Source organism: Myodes glareolus, chromosome 19 (genome assembly GCF_982192425.1).
Source record: "Myodes glareolus chromosome 19, mMyoGla1.1, whole genome shotgun sequence".
NCBI lineage: Eukaryota > Metazoa > Chordata > Mammalia > Rodentia > Cricetidae > Myodes > Myodes glareolus.
This window is the reverse complement of record NC_142044.1, coordinates 68,264,815-68,283,702: the sequence shown is the minus strand read 5'-3', so window position 1 is coordinate 68,283,702 and position 18,888 is coordinate 68,264,815.

The following is an 18,888-nucleotide window of genomic DNA, read 5'->3' as shown; positions in this document are numbered from 1 at the left end:
AAACTGATTGGCTCATTAGGTCAGGCTACTTATTAGCTCTTATAACTTATGTTACCCCATTATTCTTATCTACGTTAGCCACATGGGCTCATTACCTTTCTCAGTGTGACAGCTTACATGTTGCTTCTTCCGTGGTCTGCACAGGAATGGCAGAGGAACCTCTCTGCTTCCCAGAATTCTCCCAGTCTCTTTGCTCCACCCCTACTTCCTGTCTGGCTTTCCCGCCTATACTGCCTGCCTGGCCAATCAGCGTTTTATTAAAATATGATTGACAGAATACAGATAATTCTCTCGCACCATGTGAGTATTTGTGAATGCTTGATAGTAGCTTAAGGCACTTTCCAAGGAAAGTGATTTCCTCTGAAATGACAGAATTTAGAAAGTGAAGCAACACTCCATTCACTTCGCACAGTGAATTGAAGTGTTGGAACAGACTGCTTCTCTTTCAGAAAAATGCATGTGAGATTCTGTTGAATGCTTGTAAGTAGCTTAAGTCTCTTTCAAAAGAAAGTGATTTTCTCTGTAAGGACAGCATTTAGAAAGTGAAGAAACACTCCATTCACTTCGCACAGTGAATTGAAGTGTTGGAACAGACTGCCTCTCTTTCAGAGAAACGCATGTGAGTTTCTACCTAATGCTTGTACGTAGCTTAAGGCACTTTCAAAGGAAAGTGATTTTCTCTGAAAGGACAGCATTTAGAAATTGTTGCAACTCTCCATTCACTTCGTGCATTGAATTAAGTGTTGGAACAGACTGCTTCTCTTTCAGAGAAACGCATGTGAGTTTCTGGTGAATGCTTGTAAGTAGCTTAAGGCACTTTCAAAGGAAAGTGATTTTCTCTGAAAGGAGAGCATTTAGAAAGTGAAGCAACACTCCATTCACTTCGCACAGTGAATTGAAGTGTTGGAACAGACTGCTTCTCTTTCGGAGAAACGCATGTGAGTTTCTTCCTAATGCTTGTAAGTAGCTTAAGGCACTTTCAAAGGAAAGTGATTTTCTCTGAAAGTACTGCATTTAGAAAGTGAAGCAACACTCCATTCACTTAGCACAGTGAATTGAAATGTTGGAACAGACTGCTTCTCTTTCAGAGAAACGCATGTGAGTTTCTGGTGAATGCTTGTAAATAGCTTAAGGCACTTTCAAAGGAAAGTGATTTTCTCTGAAAGGACAGCATTTAGAAAGTGAAGCAGCACTCCATTCCCTTCGTGCAGTAAATTGAAGTGTTGGAACAGACTGCTTCGCTTTCAGAGAAATACATGTGAGTGTCTGTTGAATGCATGTAAGTAGCTTAAGGCTCTTTCAAAGGAAAGTGATTTTCTCGGAAAGGACAGCATTTAGAAAGTGAAGCAACACTCCATTCACTTCGCACAGTGAATGGAAGTGTTGGAACAGACTGCCTCTCTTTCAGAGAAATGCATGTCAGTTTCTTCCTAATGCTTGTAAGTAGCTTAAGGCACTTTCAAAGGAAAGTGATTTTCTCTGAAAGGACAGCATTTAGAAATTGTTGCAACTCTCCATTCACTTCGTGCAGTGAATGAAGTGTTGGAACAGACTGCTTCTCTTTCAGAGTAACGCATGTGAGTTTCTGGTGAATGCTTGTAAGTAGCTTAAGGCACTTTCAAAGGAAAGTGATTTTCTCTGAAAGGAGAGCATTTAGAAAGTGAACCAACACTCCATTCACTTCGCACAGTGAATTGAAGTGTTGGAACAGACTGCTTCTCTTTCAGAGAAACGCATGCGAGTTTCTTCCTACTGCTTGTAAGTAGCTTAAGGCACTTTCAAAGGAAAGTGATTTTCTCTGAAAGGACAGCATTTAGAAAGTGAAGCAACACTCCATTCACTTCGCACAGTGTATTGAAGTGTTGGAACAGACTGCTTCTCTTTCAGAGAAACACATGTGAGTTTCTTCCTAATGCTTCTAAGTAGCTTAAGGCACGTTCAAAGGAAAGTGATTTTCTCTGAAAGGAGAGCATTTAGAAAGTGAAGCAACACTCCATTCACTTCGCACAGTGAATTGAAGTGTTGGAACAGACTGCTTCTCTTTCATAGAAACGCATTAGTGTTTCTTGTGAATGCTTGCAAGTAGCTTAAGGCACTTTCAAAGGAAAGTGATTTTCTTTGAAAGGGCAGCATTTAGAAAATGAACCAACACTCCTTTCACTTCGCACAGAGAATTGAAGTGTTAGAACAGACTGCTTCTCTCTCAGAGAAATGCATGTGAGTTTTTTGTGAATGCTTGTAAGTAGCTTAAGGCACTTTCCAAGGAAAGTGATTTCCTCTGAAAGGACAGAATTTAGAAAGTGAAGCAAAACTCCACTCACTTCGCACACTGAATTGAAGTGTTGGAACAGACTGCTTCTCTTTCAGAAAAATGCATGTGAGTTTCTGTTGAATGCTTGTAAGTAGCTTAAGGCTCTTTCAAAGGAAAGTGATTTTCTCTGAAAGGACAGCATTTAGAAAGTGAAGAAACACTCCATTCACTTCGCACAGTGAATTGAATTGTTGGAACAGACTGCCTCTCTTTCAGAGAAACGCATGTGAGTTTTTTCCTAATGCTTGTAAGTAGCTTAAGGCACTTTCAATGGAAAGTGATTTTCTCTGAAAGGACAGCATTTAGAAATTGTTGCAACACTCCATTCACTTCGTGCAGTGAATGAAGTGTTGGAACAGACTGCTTCTCTTTCAGAGTAACGCATGTGAGTTTCTGGTGAATGCTTGTAAGTAGCTTAAGGCACTCTCAAAGAAAGTAATTTTCTCTGAAAGGACAGCATTTAGAAAGTGAAGCAACACTCCATTCACTTCGCACAGTGAATTGAAGTGTTGGAACAGACTGCTTCTCTTTCAGAGAAATGCATGTGAGTTTCTGTTGAATGCTTGTAAGTAGCTCAAGGCTCATTCAAAGGAAAGTGATTTTCTCTGAAAGAACAGCATTTAGAAATTGTTGCAACACTCCATTCACTTCGTGCAGTGAATGAAGTGTTGGAACAGACTGCTTCTCTTTCATAGAAACGCATTAGTGTTTCTTGTGAATGCTTGCAATTAGCTTAAGGCACTTTCAAAGGAAAGTGATTTTCTTTGAAAGGACAGCATTTAGAAAGTGAAGCAACACTCCATTCACATCGCACATTGAATTGAAGTGTTGGAACAGACTTCTTCTCTTTCAGAAAAATGCATGTGAGATTCTGTTGAATGCTTGTAGGTAGCTTAAGGCTCTTTCAAAGGAAAGTGATTTTCTCTGAAAGGACAGCATTTAGAAAGTGAAGAAACACTCCATTCACTTCGCACAGTGAATTGAAGTGTTGGAACAGACTGCCTCTCTTTCAGAGAAACGCATGTGAGTTTCTTCCTAATGCTTGTAAGTAGCTTAAGGCACTTTGAAAGGAAAGTGATTTTCTCTGAAAGGACAGCATTTAGAAATTGTTGCAACTCTCCTTTCACTTCGTGCAGTGAATGAAGTGTTGGAACAGACTGCTTCTCTTTCAGAGTAACGCATGTGAGTTTCTGGTGAATGCTTGTAAGTAGCTTAAGGCACTTTCAAAGGAAAGTGATTTTCTCTGAAAGGAGAGCATTTAGAAAGTGAAGCAACACTCCATTCACTTCGCACAGTGAATTGAAGTGTTGGAACAGACTGTTTCTCTATCAGAGAAACGCATGTGAGTTTCTTCCTAATGCTTGTAAGTAGCTTAAGGCACTTTCAAAGGAAAGTGATTTTCTCTGAAAGGACAGCATTTAGAAAGTGAAGCAACACTCCTTTCACTTCGAACAGAGAATTGAAGTGTTAGAACAGACTTCGTCTCTTTCAGAGAAATATATGTGAGTTTCTGTTGAATGCTTGTAAGTAGCTTAAGGCACTTTCAAAGGAAAGTGATTTTCTCTGAAAGGACAGCATTTAGAAAGTGAAGCAACACTCCATTCACTTCGCACACTGAATTGAAGTATTGGAACAGACTGCTTCCCTTTCAGAGAAATGCATGTGAGTTTTTTGTGAATGCTTGTAAGGAGCTAAGGCACTTTCCAAGTAAAGTTATTTCCTCTGAAAGAACAGAATTTAGAAAGTGAAGCAACACTCCATTCACTTCGCACCGTGAATTGAAGTGTTGCAACAGACTGCTTCTATTTCAGAGAAAAGCATTAGTGTTTCTTGTGATGCTTGCAAGTAGCTTAAGGCACTTTCAAAGGAAAGTGATTTTCTTTGAAAGGACAGCATTTAGAAAGTGAAGCAACACTCCTTTCACTTCGCACAGAGAATTGAAGTGTTAGAACAGACTGCTACTCTTTCAGAGAAATGCATGTGAGTTTCTGTTGAATGCTTGTAAGTAGCTCAAGGCTAATTCAAAGGAAAGTGATTTTCTCTGAAAGAACAGCATTTAGAAATTGTTGCAACACTCCATTCACTTCGTGCAGTGAATGAAGTGTTGGAACAGACTGCTTCTCTTTCAGAGAAACGCATTAGTGTTTCTTGTGAATGCTTGCAAGTAGCTTAAGGCACATTCAAAGGAAAGTGATTTTCCCTGAAAGGACAGCATTTAGAAAGTGAAGCAACACTCCATTCACTTCGCACAGAGAATTGAAGTGTTGGAACAGACTTCTTCTCTTTCAGAGAAATGCATGTGAGTTTCTGTTGAATGCTTGTAAGTAGCTTAAGGCACTTTCAAAGGAAAGTGATTTTCTCTGAAAGGACAGCATTTAGAAAGTGAAGCAGCACTCCATTCACTTCGCACAGTGAATTGAAGTGTTGGAACAGACTGCCTCTCTTTCAGAGAAACGCATGTCTGTTTCTTCCTAATGCTTGTAAGTAGCTTAAGGCACTTTCAAAGAAAAGTGATTTTCTCTGAAAGGACAGCATTTAGAAAGTGAAGCAACACTCCATTCACTTCGCACAATGAATTGAAGTGTTGGAACAGACTGCTTCTATTTCAGAGAAACGCAATAGGGTTTCTTGTGTATGCTTGCAAGTAGCTTAAGGCACTTTCCAAGGAAAGTGATTTTCTTTGAAAGGACAGCATTTAGAAAGTGAAGCAACAATCCTTTCACTTCGCACAGAGAATTGAAGTGTTAGAACAGACTGCTTCTCTTTCAGAGAAATGCATGTGAGTTTCTGTTGAATGCTTGTAAGTAGCTCAATTCTCATTCAAAGGAAAGTGATTTTCTCTGAAAGAACAGCATTTAGAAAGTGAAGAAACACTCCATTCACTTCGCACAGTGAACTGAAGTGTTGGAACAGACTGCCTCTCTTTCAGAGAAACGCATGTGAGTTTCTTCCTAATGCATGTAAGTAGCTTAAGGCACTTTGAAACGAAAGTGATTTTCTCTGAAAGGACAGCATTTAGAAATTGTTGCAACTCTCCTTTCACTTCGTGCAGTGAATGAAATGTTGGAACAGACTGCTTCTCTTTCAGAGTAACGCATGTGAGTTTCTGGTGAATGTTTGTAAGTAGCTTAAGGCACTTTCAAAGGAAAGTGATTTTCTCTGAAAGGAGAGCATTTAGAAAGTGAAGCAACACTCCATTCACTTCGCACAGTGAATTGAAGTGTTGGAACAGACTGTTTCTCTTTCAGAGAAACGCATGTGAGTTTCTTCCTAATGCTTGTAAGTAGCTTAAGGCACTTTCAAAGGAAAGTGATTTTCTCTGAAAGGACAGCATTTAGAAAGTGAAGCAACACTCCTTTCACTTCGAACAGAGAATTGAAGTGTTAGAACAGACTTCGTCTCTTTCAGAGAAATATATGTGAGTTTCTGTTGAATGCTTGTAAGTAGCTTAAGGCACTTTCAAAGGAAAGTGATTTTCTCTGAAAGGACAGCATTTAGAAAGTGAAGCAACACTCCATTCACTTCGCACACTGAATTGAAGTATTGGAACAGACTGCTTCCCTTTCAGAGAAATGCATGTGAGTTTTTTGTGAATGCTTGTAAGGAGCTAAGGCACTTTCCAAGTAAAGTTATTTCCTCTGAAAGAACAGAATTTAGAAAGTGAAGCAACACTCCATTCACTTCGCACCGTGAATTGAAGTGTTGCAACAGACTGCTTCTATTTCAGAGAAACGCATTAGTGTTTCTTGTGATGCTTGCAAGTAGCTTAAGGCACTTTCAAAGGAAAGTGATTTTCTTTGAAAGGACAGCATTTAGAAAGTGAAGCAACACTCCTTTCACTTCGCACAGAGAATTGAAGTGTTAGAACAGACTGCTACTCTTTCAGAGAAATGCATGTGAGTTTCTGTTGAATGCTTGTAAGTAGCTCAAGGCTAATTCAAAGGAAAGTGATTTTCTCTGAAAGAACAGCATTTAGAAATTGTTGCAACACTCCATTCACTTCGTGCAGTGAATGAAGTGTTGGAACAGACTGCTTCTCTTTCAGAGAAACGCATTAGTGTTTCTTGTGAATGCTTGCAAGTAGCTTAAGGCACATTCAAAGGAAAGTGATTTTCCCTGAAAGGACAGCATTTAGAAAGTGAAGCAACACTCCATTCACTTCGCACAGAGAATTGAAGTGTTGGAACAGACTTCTTCTCTTTCAGAGAAATGCATGTGAGTTTCTGTTGAATGCTTGTAAGTAGCTTAAGGCACTTTCAAAGGAAAGTGATTTTCTCTGAAAGGACAGCATTTAGAAAGTGAAGCAGCACTCCATTCACTTCGCACAGTGAATTGAAGTGTTGGAACAGACTGCCTCTCTTTCAGAGAAACGCATGTCAGTTTCTTCCTAATGCTTGTAAGTAGCTTAAGGCACTTTCAAAGAAAAGTGATTTTCTCTGAAAGGACAGCATTTAGAAAGTGAAGCAACACTCCATTCACTTCGCACAATGAATTGAAGTGTTGGAACAGACTGCTTCTCTTTCAGAGAAATGCATGTGAGTTTCTGTTGAATGCTTGTAAGTAGCTCAATTCTCATTCAAAGGAAAGTGATTTTCTCTTAAAGAACAGCATTTAGAAATTGTTGCAACACGCCATTCATTTCGTGCAGTGAATGAAGTGTTGGAACAGACTGCTTCCCTTTGAGAGAAATGCATGTGAGTATTGTGAATGCTTGATAGTAGCTTAAGGCACTTTCAAAGGAAAGTGATTTTCTCTGAAAGTACTGCATTTAGAAAGTGAAGCAACACTCCATTCACTTAGCACAGTGAATTGAAATGTTGGAACAGACTGCTTCTCTTTCAGAGAAACGCATGTGCGTTTCTGGTGAATGCTTGTAAGTAGCTTAAGGCACTTTCAAAGGAAAGTGATTTTCTCTGAAAGGACAGCATTTAGAAAGTGAAGCAGCACTCCATTCCCTTCGTGCAGTAAACTGAAGAGTTGGAACAGACTGCTTCTCTTTCAGAGAAATACATGTGAGTGTCTGTTGAATGCATGTAAGTAGCTTAAGGCTCTTTCAAAGGAAAGTGATTTTCTCGGAAACGACAGCATTTAGAAAGTGAAGCAACACTCCATTCACTTCGCACAGTGAATTGAAGTGTTGGAACAGACTGTTTCTCTTTCAGAGTAACGCATGTGAATTTCTGGTGAATGCTTGTAAGTAGCTTAAGGCACTTTCAAAGGAAAGTGATTTTCTCGGAAAGGACAGCATTTAGAAAGTGAAGCAACACTCCATTCACTTCGCACAGTGAATGGAAGTGTTGGAACAGACTGCCTCTCTTTCAGAGAAATGCATGTCAGTTTCTTCCTAATGCTTGTAAGTAGCTTAAGGCACTTTCAAAGGAAAGTGATTTTCTCTGAAAGGACAGCATTTAGAAATTGTTGCAACTCTCCATTCACTTCGTGCAGTGAATGAAGTGTTGGAACAGACTGCTTCTCTTTCAGAGTAACGCATGTGAGTTTCTGGTGAATGCTTGTAAGTAGCTTAAGGCACTTTCAAAGGAAAGTGATTTTCTCTGAAAGGAGAGCATTTAGAAAGTGAACCAACACTCCATTCACTTCGCACAGTGAATTGAAGTGTTGGAACAGACTGCTTCTCTTTCAGAGAAACGCATGCGAGTTTCTTCCTACTGCTTGTAAGTAGCTTAAGGCACTTTCAAAGGAAAGTGATTTTCTCTGAAAGGACAGCATTTAGAAAGTGAAGCAACACTCCATTCACTTCGCACAGTGTATTGAAATGTTGGAACAGACTGCTTCTCTTTCAGAGAAACGCATGCGAGTTTCTTCCTACTGCTTGTAAGTAGCTTAAGGCACTTTCAAAGGAAAGTGATTTTCTCTGAAAGGACAGCATTAAGAAAGTGAAGCAACACTCCATTCACTTCGCACAGTGTATTGAAGTGTTGGAACAGACTGCTTCTCTTTCAGAGAAACGCATGTGAGTTTCTTCCTAATGCTTGTAAGTAGCTTAAGGCACGTTCAAAGGAAAGTGATTTTCTCTGAAAGGAGAGCATTTAGAAAGTGAAGCAACACTCCATTCACTTCGCACAGTGAATTGAAGTGTTGGAACAGACTGCTTCTCTTTCAGAGAAACGCATTAGTGTTTCTTGTGAATGCTTGCAAGTAGCTTAAGGCACTTTCAAAGGAAAGTGATTTTCTTTGAAAGGGCAGCATTTAGAAAATGAAGCAACACTCCTTTCACTTCGCACAGAGAATTGAAGTGTTAGAACAGACTGCTTCTCTTTCAGAGAAATGCATGTGAGTTTTTTGTGAATGCTTGTAAGTAGCTTAAGGCACTTTCCAAGGAAAGTGATTTCCTCTGAAAGGACAGAATTTAGAAAGTGAAGCAAAACTCCATTCACTTCGCACAATGAATTGAAGTGTTGGAACAGACTGCTTCTCTTTCAGAAAAATGCATGTGAGTTTCTGTTGAATGCTTGTAAGTAGCTTAAGGCTCTTTCAAAGGAAAGTGATTTTCTCTGAAAGGACAGCATTTAGAAAGTGAAGAAACACTCCATTCACTTCGCACAGTGAATTGAATTGTTGGAACAGACTGCCTCTCTTTCAGAGAAACGCATGTGAGTTTTTTCCTAATGCTTGTAAGTAGCTTAAGGCACTTTCAAAGGAAAGTGATTTTCTCTGAAAGGACAGCATTTAGAAATTGTTGCAACACTCCATTCACTTCGTGTAGTGAATGAAGTGTTGGAACAGACTGCTTCTCTTTCAGAGTAACGCATGTGAGTTTCTGGTGAATGCTTGTAAGTAGCTGAAGGCACTCTCAAAGGAAAGTAATTTTCTCTGAAAGGACAGCATTTAGAAAGTGAAGCAACACTCCATTCACTTCGCACAGTGAATTGAAGTGTTGGAACAGACTGCTTCTCTTTCAGAGAAATGCATGTGAGTTTCTGTTGAATGCTTGTAAGTAGCTCAAGGCTCATTCAAAGGAAAGTGATTTTCTCTGAAAGAACAGCATTTAGAAATTGTTGCAACACTCCATTCACTTCGTGCAGTGAATGAAGTGTTGTAACAGACTGCTTCTCTTTCATAGAAACGCATTAGTGTTTCTTGTGAATGCTTGCAATTAGCTTAAGGAACTTTCAAAGGAAAGTGATTTTCTTTGAGAGGACAGCATTTAGAAAGTGAAGCAACACTCCATTCACATCGCACATTGAATTGAAGTGTTGGAACAGACTTCTTCTCTTTCAGAAAAATGCATGTGAGATTCTGTTGAATGCTTGTAGGTAGCTTAAGGCTCTTTCAAAGGAAAGTGATTTTCTCTGAAAGGACAGCATTTAGAAAGTGAGGAAACACTCCATTCACTTCGCACAGTGAATTGAAGTGTTGGAACAGACTGCCTCTCTTTCAGAGAAACGCATGTGAGTTTCTTCCTAATGCTTGTAAGTAGCTTAAGGCACTTTCAAAGGAAAGTGATTTTCTCTGAAAGGACAGCATTTAGAAATTGTTGCAACTCTCCTTTCACTTCGTGCAGTGAATGAAGTGTTGGAACAGACTGCTTCTCTTTCAGAGTAACGCATGTGAGTTTCTGGTGAATGCTTGTAAGTAGCTTAAGGCACTTTCAAAGGAAAATGATTTTCTCTGAAAGGAGAGCATTTAGAAAGTGAAGCAACACTCCATTCACTTCGCACAGTGAATTGAAGTGTTGGAACAGACTGTTTCTCTTTCAGAGAAACGCATGTGAGTTTCTTCCTAATGCTTGTAAGTAGCTTAAGGCACTTTCAAAGGAAAGTGATTTTCTCTGAAAGGACAGCATTTAGAAAGTGAAGCAACACTCCTTTCACTTCGCACAGAGAATTGAAGTGTTAGAACAGACTGCGTCTCTTTCAGAGAAATATATGTGAGTTTCTGTTGAATGCTTGTAAGTAGCTTACGGCACTTTCAAAGGAAAGTGATTTTCTCTGAAAGGACAGCATTTAGAAAGTGAAGCAACACTCCATTCACTTCGCACACTGAATTGAAGTATTGGAACAGACTGCTTCCCTTTCAGAGAAATGCATGTGAGTTTTTTGTGAATGCTTGTAAGGAGCTAAGGCACTTTCCAAGTAAAGTTATTTCCTCTGAAAGAACAGAATTTAGAAAGTGAAGCAACACTCCATTCACTTCGCAACGTGAATTGAAGTGTTGGAACAGACTGCTTCTATTTCAGAGAAACGAATTAGTGTTTCTTGTGATGCTTGCAAGTAGCTTAAGGCACTTTCAAAGGAAAGTGATTTTCTTTGAAAGGACAGCATTTAGAAAGTGAAGCAACACTCCTTTCACTTCGCACAGAGAATTGAAGTGTTAGAACAGACTGCTACTCTTTCAGAGAAATGCATGTGAGTTTCTGTTGAATGCTTGTAAGTAGCTCAAGGCTAATTCAAAGGAAAGTGATTTTCTCTAAAGAACAGCATTTAGAAATTGTTGCAACACTCCATTCACTTCGTGCAGTGAATGAAGTGTTGGAACAGACTGCTTCTCTTTCAGAGAAACGCATTAGTGTTTCTTGTGAATGCTTGCAAGTAGCTTAAGGCACATTCAAAGGAAAGTGATTTTCCCTGAAAGGACAGCATTTAGAAAGTGAAGCAACACTCCATTCACTTCGCACAGAGAATTGAAGTGTTGGAACAGACTTCTTCTCTTTCAGAGTAATGCATGTGAGTTTCTGTTGAATGCTTGTAAGTAGCTTAAAGCACTTTCAAAGGAAAGTGATTTTCTCTGAAAGGACAGCATTTAGAAAGTGAAGCAGCACTCCATTCACTTCGCACAGTGAATTGAAGTGTTGGAACAGACTGCCTCTCTTTCAGAGAAACGCATGTCAGTTTCTTCCTAATGCTTGTAAGTAGCTTAAGGCACTTTCAAAGGAAAGTGATTTCCTCTGAAAGGACAACATTTAGAAAGTGAAGCAACACTCCATTCACTTCGCACAATGAATTGAAGTGTTGGAACAGACTGCTTCTATTTCAGAGAAACGCATTAGGGTTTCTTGTGAATGCTTGCAAGTAGCTTAAGGCACTTTCCAACGAAAGTGATTTTCTTTGAAAGGACAGCATTTAGAAAGTGAAGCAACAATCCTTTCACTTCGCACAGAGAATTGAAGTGTTAGAACAGACTGCTTCTCTTTCAGAGAAATGCATGTGAGTTTCTGTTGAATGCTTGTAAGGAGCTCAATTCTCATTCAAAGGAAAGTGATTTTGTCTGAAAGAACAGCATTTAGAAATTGTTGCAACACGCCATTCACTTCGTGCAGTGAATGAAGTGTTGGAACAGACTGCTTCCCTTTGAGAGAAATGCATGTGAGTATTTGTGAATGCTTGCAAGTAGCTTAAGGCACTTTCAAAGGAAAGTGATTTTCTCTGAAAGTTCAGCATTTAGAAAGTGAAGCAACACTCCATTCACTTCGCACAGTGAATTGAAATGTTGGAACAGACTGCTTCTCTTTCAGAGAAACGCATGTGAGTTTCTGGTGAATGCTTGTAAGTAGCTTAAGGCACTTTCAAAGGAAAGTGATTTTTCTCTGAAAGGACAGCATTTAGAAAGTGAAGCAGCACTCCATTCCCTTCGTGCAGTAAATTGAAGTGTTGGAACAGACTGCATCTCTTTCAGAGAAATGCATGTCAGTTTCTTCCTAATGCTTGTAAGGAGCTTAAGGCACTTTCAAAGGAAAGTGATTTTCTCTGAAAGGACCGCATTTAGAAATTTTTGCAACTCTCCATTCACTTCGTGCAGTGAATGAAGTGTTGGAACAGACTGCTTCTCTTTCAGAGTAACGCATGTGAGTTTCTGGTGAATGCTTGTAAGTAGCTTAAGGAACTTTCAAAAAAAAGTGATTTTCTCTGAAAGGAGAGCATTTAGAAAGTGAAGCACCACTCCATTCACTTCGCACAGTGAATTGAAGTGTTGGAACAGACTGCTTCTCTTTCAGAGAAACGCATGCGAGTTTCTTCCTAATGCTTGTAAGTAGCTTAAGGCACTTTCAAAGGAAAGTGATTTTCTCTGAAAGGACAGCATTTACAAAGTGAAGCAACACTCCATTCACTTCGCACAGTGTATTGAAGTGTTGGAACAGACTGCTTCTCTTTCAGAGAAATGCATGTGAGTTTCTTCCTAATGCTTGTAAGTAGCTTAAGGCACGTTCAAAGGAAAGTGATTTTCTCTGAAAGGAGAGCATTTAGAAATTGAAGCAACACTCCATTCACTTCGCACAGTGAATTGAAGTGTTGGAACAGACTGCTTCTCTTTCAGAGAAACGCATTAGTGTTTCTTGTGAATGCTTGCAAGTAGCTTAAGGCACTTTCAAAGGAAAGTGATTTTCTTTGAAAGGGCAGCATTTAGAAAATGAAGCAACACTCCTTTCACTTCGCACAGAGAATTGAAGTGTTAGAACAGACTGCTTCTCTTTCAGAGAAATGCATGTGAGTTTCTGTTGAATGCTTGTAAGTAGCTTAAGGCACTTTCAAAGGAAAGTGATTTTCTCTGAAAGGACAGCATTTGTAAAGTGAAGCAACACTCCATTCACTTCGCACATTGAATTGAAGTATTGGAACAGACTGCTTCCCTTTCAGAGAAATGCATGTGAGTTTTTTGTGAATGCTTGTAAGTAGCTTAAGGCACTTTCCAAGGAAAGTGATTTCCTCTGAAAGGACAGAATTTAGAAAGTGAAGCAACACTCCATTCACTTCGCACAGAGAATTGAAGTGTTGGAACAGACTGCTTCTCTTTCAGAGAAATGCATGTGAGTTTCTGTTGAATGCTTGTAAGTAGCTTAAGGCACTTTCAAAGGAAAGTGATTTTCTCTGAAAGGACAGCATTTAGAAAGTGAAGCAACACTCCATTCACTTCGCACAGTGAATTGAAGTGTTGGAACGGACTGCTTCTCTTTCAGAGAAACGAATGTGACTTTTTTGTGAATGCTTGAAAGTAGCTTAAGGCACTTTCAAAGGAAAATGATTTTCTATGAAAGGACAGCATTTAGAAAGTGAGGTAACATTCCATTCACTTTGCACAGTGAATTGAAGTGTTGGAACAGATTGCTTCTCTTTCACAGAAACACATGCGAGTTTCTAGTGAATGCTTGTAAGTAGCTTTAGGCACTTTCAAAGGAAAGTGATTTTCTCTGAAAGGATAGCATTTAGAAAGTGAAGCAACACTCCATTCACTTCGCACAGTGAAAAGAAGTGTTGGAACAGACTGCTTCTCTTTCAGAGAAACGCATGTGAGTTTCTTCCTAATGCTTGTAAGTAGCTTAAGGCACTTTCAAAGGAAAGTGATTTCCTCTGAAAGGACAGAATTTAGAAAGTGAAGCAACACTCCATTCACTTCGCACAGTGAATTGAATTGTTGGAACAGACTGCTTCTCTTTCAGAGAAACGAATGTGAATTTTTTGTGAATGCTTGAAAGTAGCTTAAGGCACTTTCAAAGGAAAGTGATTTTCTCTAAAAGGACAGCATTTAGAAAGTGAGGTAACATGCCATTCACTTCGAACAGTGAATTGAAATGTTGGAACTGATTGCTTCTCTTTCAGAGAAACACATGTGAGTTTCTGGTTAATGCTTGTAAGTAGCTTAAGGCACTTTCAAAGAAAGTGTTTTTCTCTGAAAGGACAGCATTTAGAAAGTGAAGCAACACTCCATTCACTTCGCACAGTGAATTGAAGTGTTGGAACAGACTGCTTCTCTTTCAGAGAAATGCATGTGAGTTTCTGTTGAATGCTTGTAAGTAGCTCAAGGCTCATTCAAAGGAAAGTGATTTTCTCTGAAAGAACAGCATTTAGAAATTGTTGCAACACTCCATTCACTTCGTGCAGTGAATGAAGTGTTGGAACAGACTGCTTCTCTTTCAGATAAACGCATTAGTGTTTCTTGTGAATGCTTGCAAGTAGCTTAAGGCACTTTCAAAGGAAAGTGATTTTCTTTGAAAGGACAGCATTTAGAAAGTGAGGTAACATTCCGTTCACTTCGCACAGTGAATTGAAGTGTTGGAACAGACTGCTTCTCTTTCAGAGAAACGAATGTGACTTTTTTGTGAATGCTTGAAAGTAGCTTAAGGCACTTTCACAGGAAAGTGATTTTCTCTGAAAGGACAGCATTTAGAAAGTGAGGTAACATTCCGTCCACTTTGAACAGTGAATTGAAATGTTGGAACAGATTGCTTCTCTTTCAGAGAAACACATGTGAGTTTGTGGTGAATGCTTGTAAGTAGCTTAAGGCACTTTCAACGGAAAGTATTTTTCTCTGAAAGGACAGCATTTAGAAAGTGAAGCAACACTCCATTCACTTCTCACAGTGAATTGAAGTGTTGGAACAGACTGCTTCTCTTTCAGAGAAACGCATGTGAGTTTCCTCCTAATGCTTGTAAGTAGCTTAAGGCACTTTCAAAGGAAAGTGATTTTCTTTGAAAGGACAGCATTTAGAAAGTGAAGCAACACACCATGAAATTCGCAGAGAGAATTGAAGTGTTGGAACAGACTTCTTCTCTTTCAGAGAAATGCATGTGAGTTTCTGTTGAATGCTTGTAAGTAGCTTAAGGCACTTTCAAAGGAAAGTATTTTTCTCTGAAAGGACAGCATTTAGAAAGTGGAGCAACACTCCATTCACTTCTCACAGTGAATTGAAGTGTTGGAACAGACTGCTTCTCTTTCAGAGAAACGCATGTGAGTTTCCTCCTAATGCTTGTAAGTAGCTTAAGGCACTTTCAAAGGAAAGTGATTTTCTCTGACAGGACAGCATTTAGAAAGTGAAGCAACACTCCATTCACTTCGCACAGAGAATTGAAGTGTTGGAACAGACTGCTTCTCTTTCAGAGAAATGCATGTGAGTTTCTGTTGAATGCTTGTAAGTAGCTTAAGGCACTTTCAAAGGAAAGTGATTTTCTCTGAAAGGACAGCATTTAGAAAGTGAAGCAACACGCCATTCCCTTCACACACTGAATTGAAGTTTTGGAAAAGACTGCTTCCCTTTCAGAGAATTGCATGTGAGTTTTTGGGAATGCTTGTATGTAGCTTAAGGCACTTTCCAAGGAAAGTGATTTCCTCTGAAAGGACAGCATTTAGAAAGTGAAGCAACACTCCATTCACTTCGCACAGTAAATTGAAGTGTTGGAACAGACTGCTTCTCTTTCAGAGAAATGCATGTGAGTTTCTGTTGAATGCATGTAAGTAGCTTAAGGCACTTTCGAAGGAAAGTGATTTTCTCGGAAAGGACAGCATTTAGAAAGTGAAGCAACACTCCATTCACTTCGCACAGTGAATTGAAGTGTTGGAACAGACTGCTTCTCTTTCAGAGAAACAAATGTGACTTTTTTGTGAGTGCTTGAAAGTAGCTTAAGGCACTTTAAAAGGAAAGTGAATTTCTCTGAAAGTACAGCATTTAGAAAGTGAGGTAACATGCCATTCACTTCGAACAGTGAATTGAAATGTTCGAAAAGATTGCTTCGCTTTCAGAGAAACACATGTGAGTTTCTGGTGAATGCTTGTAAGTAGCTTAAGGCACTTTCAAAGGAAAGTGATTTTCTCTGAAAGGACAGCATTTAGAAAGTGAAGCAACAGTCCATTCACTTCGCACAGTGAATTGAAGTGTTGGAACAGACTGCTTCTCTTTCAGAGGAATGCATGTGAGTTTCTGTTGAATGCTTGTTAGTAGCTCAAGGCTCATTCAAAGGAAAGTGATTTTCTCTGAAAGAACAGCATTTAGAAATTGTTGCAACAGTCCATTCACTTCGTGCAGTGAATGAAGTGTTGGAACAGACTGCTTCTCTTTCAGAGAAACGCATTAGTGTTTCTTGTGAATGCTTGCAGGTAGCTTAAGGCACTTTCAAAGGAAAGTGATTTTCTTTGAAAGGACAGCATTTAGAAAGTGAGGGAACATTCCGTTCACTTCGCACAGTGAATTGAAGTGTTGGAACAGACTGCTTCTTTTTCAGAGAAACGAATGTGACTTTTTTGTGAATGCTTGAAAGTGGCTTAAGGCACTTTCAAAGGAAAGTGATTTTCTCTGAAAGGACAGCATTTAGAAAGTGAGGTAACATTCCGTTCACTTTGAACACTGAATTGAATTGTTGGAACAGATTGCTTCTCTTTCAGAGAAACACATGTGAGTTTGGTGAATGCTTGTAAGTAGCTTAAGGCACTTTCAAAGGAAAGTATTTTTCTCTGAAAGGACAGCATTTAGAAAGTGAAGCAACACTCCATTCACTTCTCACAGTGAATTGAAGTGTTGGAACAGACTGCTTCTCTTTCAGAGAAACGCATGTGAGTTTCCTCCTAATGCTTGTAAGTAGCTTAAGGCACTTTCAAAGGAAAGTGATTTTCTCTGAAAGGACAGCATTTAGAAAGTGAAGCAACACTCCATTCACTTCGCACAGAGAATTGAAGTGTTGGAACAGACTGCTTCTCTTTCAGAGAAATGCATGTGAGTTTCTGTTGAATGCTTGTAAGTAGCTTAAGGCACTTTCAAAGGAAAGTGATTTTCTCTGAAAGGACAGCATTTAGAAAGTGAAGCAACACGCCATTCACTTCACACACTGAATTGAAGTTTTGGAAAAGACTGCTTCCCTTTCAGAGAAATGCATGTGAGTTTCTGTTGAATGCATGTAAGTAGCTTAAGGCTCTTTCAAAGGAAAGTGATTTTCTCTGAAAGGACAGCATTTAGAAAGTGAAGCAACACTCCATTCACTTCGAACAGTGAATTGAAGTGTTGGAACGGACTGCTTCTCTTTCAGAGAAACGAATGTGACTTTTTTGTGAATGCTTGAAAGTAGCTTAAGGCACTTTCAAAGGAAAGTGATTTTCTCTGAAAGGACAGCATTTAGAAAGTGAGGTAACATTCCATTCACTTTGCACAGTGAATTGAAGTGTTGGAACAGATTGCTTCTCTTTCACAGAAACACATGCGAGTTTCTAGTGAATGCTTGTAAGTAGCTTTAGGCACTTTCAAAGGAAAGTGATTTTCTCTGAAAGGACAGCATTTAGAAAGTGAAGCAACACTCCATTCACTTCGCACAGTGAAATGAAGTGTTGGAACAGACTGCTTCTCTTTCAGAGAAACGCATGTGAGTTTCTTCCTAATGCTTGTAAGTAGCTTAAGGCACTTTCAAAGGAAAGTGATTTTCTCTGAAAGGACAGCATTTAGAAAGTGAAGCAACACTCCATTCACTTCGCACAGTGAATTGAAGTGTTGGAACAGACTTCTTCTCTTTCAGAGAAATGCATGTGAGTTTCTGTTGAATGCTTGTAAGTAGCTTAAGGCACTTTCGAAGGAAAGTGATTTTCTCGGAAAGGACAGCATTTAGAAAGAGAAGCAACACTCCATTCACTTCGCACAGTGAATTGAAGTGTTGGAACAGACTGCTTCTATTTCAGAGAAACGAATGTGACTTTTTTGTGAATGCTTGAAAGTAGCTTAAGGCACTTTCAAAGGAAAGTGATTTTCTCTGAAAGGACAGCATTAAGAAAGTGAGGTAACATACCATTCACTTCGAACAGTGAATTGAAATGTTGGAACAGATTGCTTCTCTTTCAGAGAAACACATGTGAGTTTCTGGTGAATGCTTTTAAGTAGCTTAAGGCACTTTCAAAGGAAAGTGATTTTCTCTGAAAGGACAGCATTTAGAAAGTGAAGCAACAGTCCATTCACTTCGCACAGTGAATTGAAGTGTTGGAACAGACTGCTTCTCTTTCAGAGAAATGCATGTGAGTTTCTGTTGAATGCTTGTAAGTAGCTCAAGGCTCATTCAAAGGAAAGTGATTTTCTCTGAAAGAACAGCATTTAGAAATTGTTGCAACACTCCATTCACTTCGTGTAGTGAATGAAGTGTTGGAACAGACTGCTTCTCTTTCAGAGAAACGCATTAGTGTTTCTTGTGAATGCTTGCAAGTAGCTTAAGGCAATTTCAAAGGAAAGTGATTTTCTTTGAAAGGACAGCATTTAGAAAGTGAAGCAACACTCCATTCACTTCGCACAGTGAATTGAAGTGTTGGAACAGACTTCTTCTCTTTCAGAGAAATGCATGTGAGTTTCTGTTGAATGCTTGTAAGTAGCTTAAGGCACTTTCAAAGGAAAGTGATTTTCTCTGAAAGGACAGCATTTAGAGAGTGAAGCAACACTCCATTCACTTCACACACTGAATTGAAGTTTTGGAACAGACTGCTTCCCTTTCAGAGAAATGCATGTGAGTTTTTTGTGAATGCTTGTAAGTAGCTTAAGGCACTTTCCAAGGAAAGTGATTTCCTCTGAAATGACAGAATTTAGAAAGTGAAGCAACACTCCATTCACTTCGCACAGTGAATTGAAGTATTGGAACACACTGCTTCCCTTTGACAGAAATGCATGTGAGTTTCTGTTGAATGCTTGTAAGTAGCTTAAGGCTCTTTCAAAGGAAAGTGATTTTCTCTGAAAGGACAGCATTTAGAAAGTGAAGAAACACTCCATTCACTTCGCACAGTGAATTGAAGTGTTGGAACAGACTGCCTCTCTTTCAGAGAAACGCATGTGAGTTTCTTCCTAATGCTTGTAAGTAGCTTAAGGCACTTTCAATGAAAGTGATTCTCTCT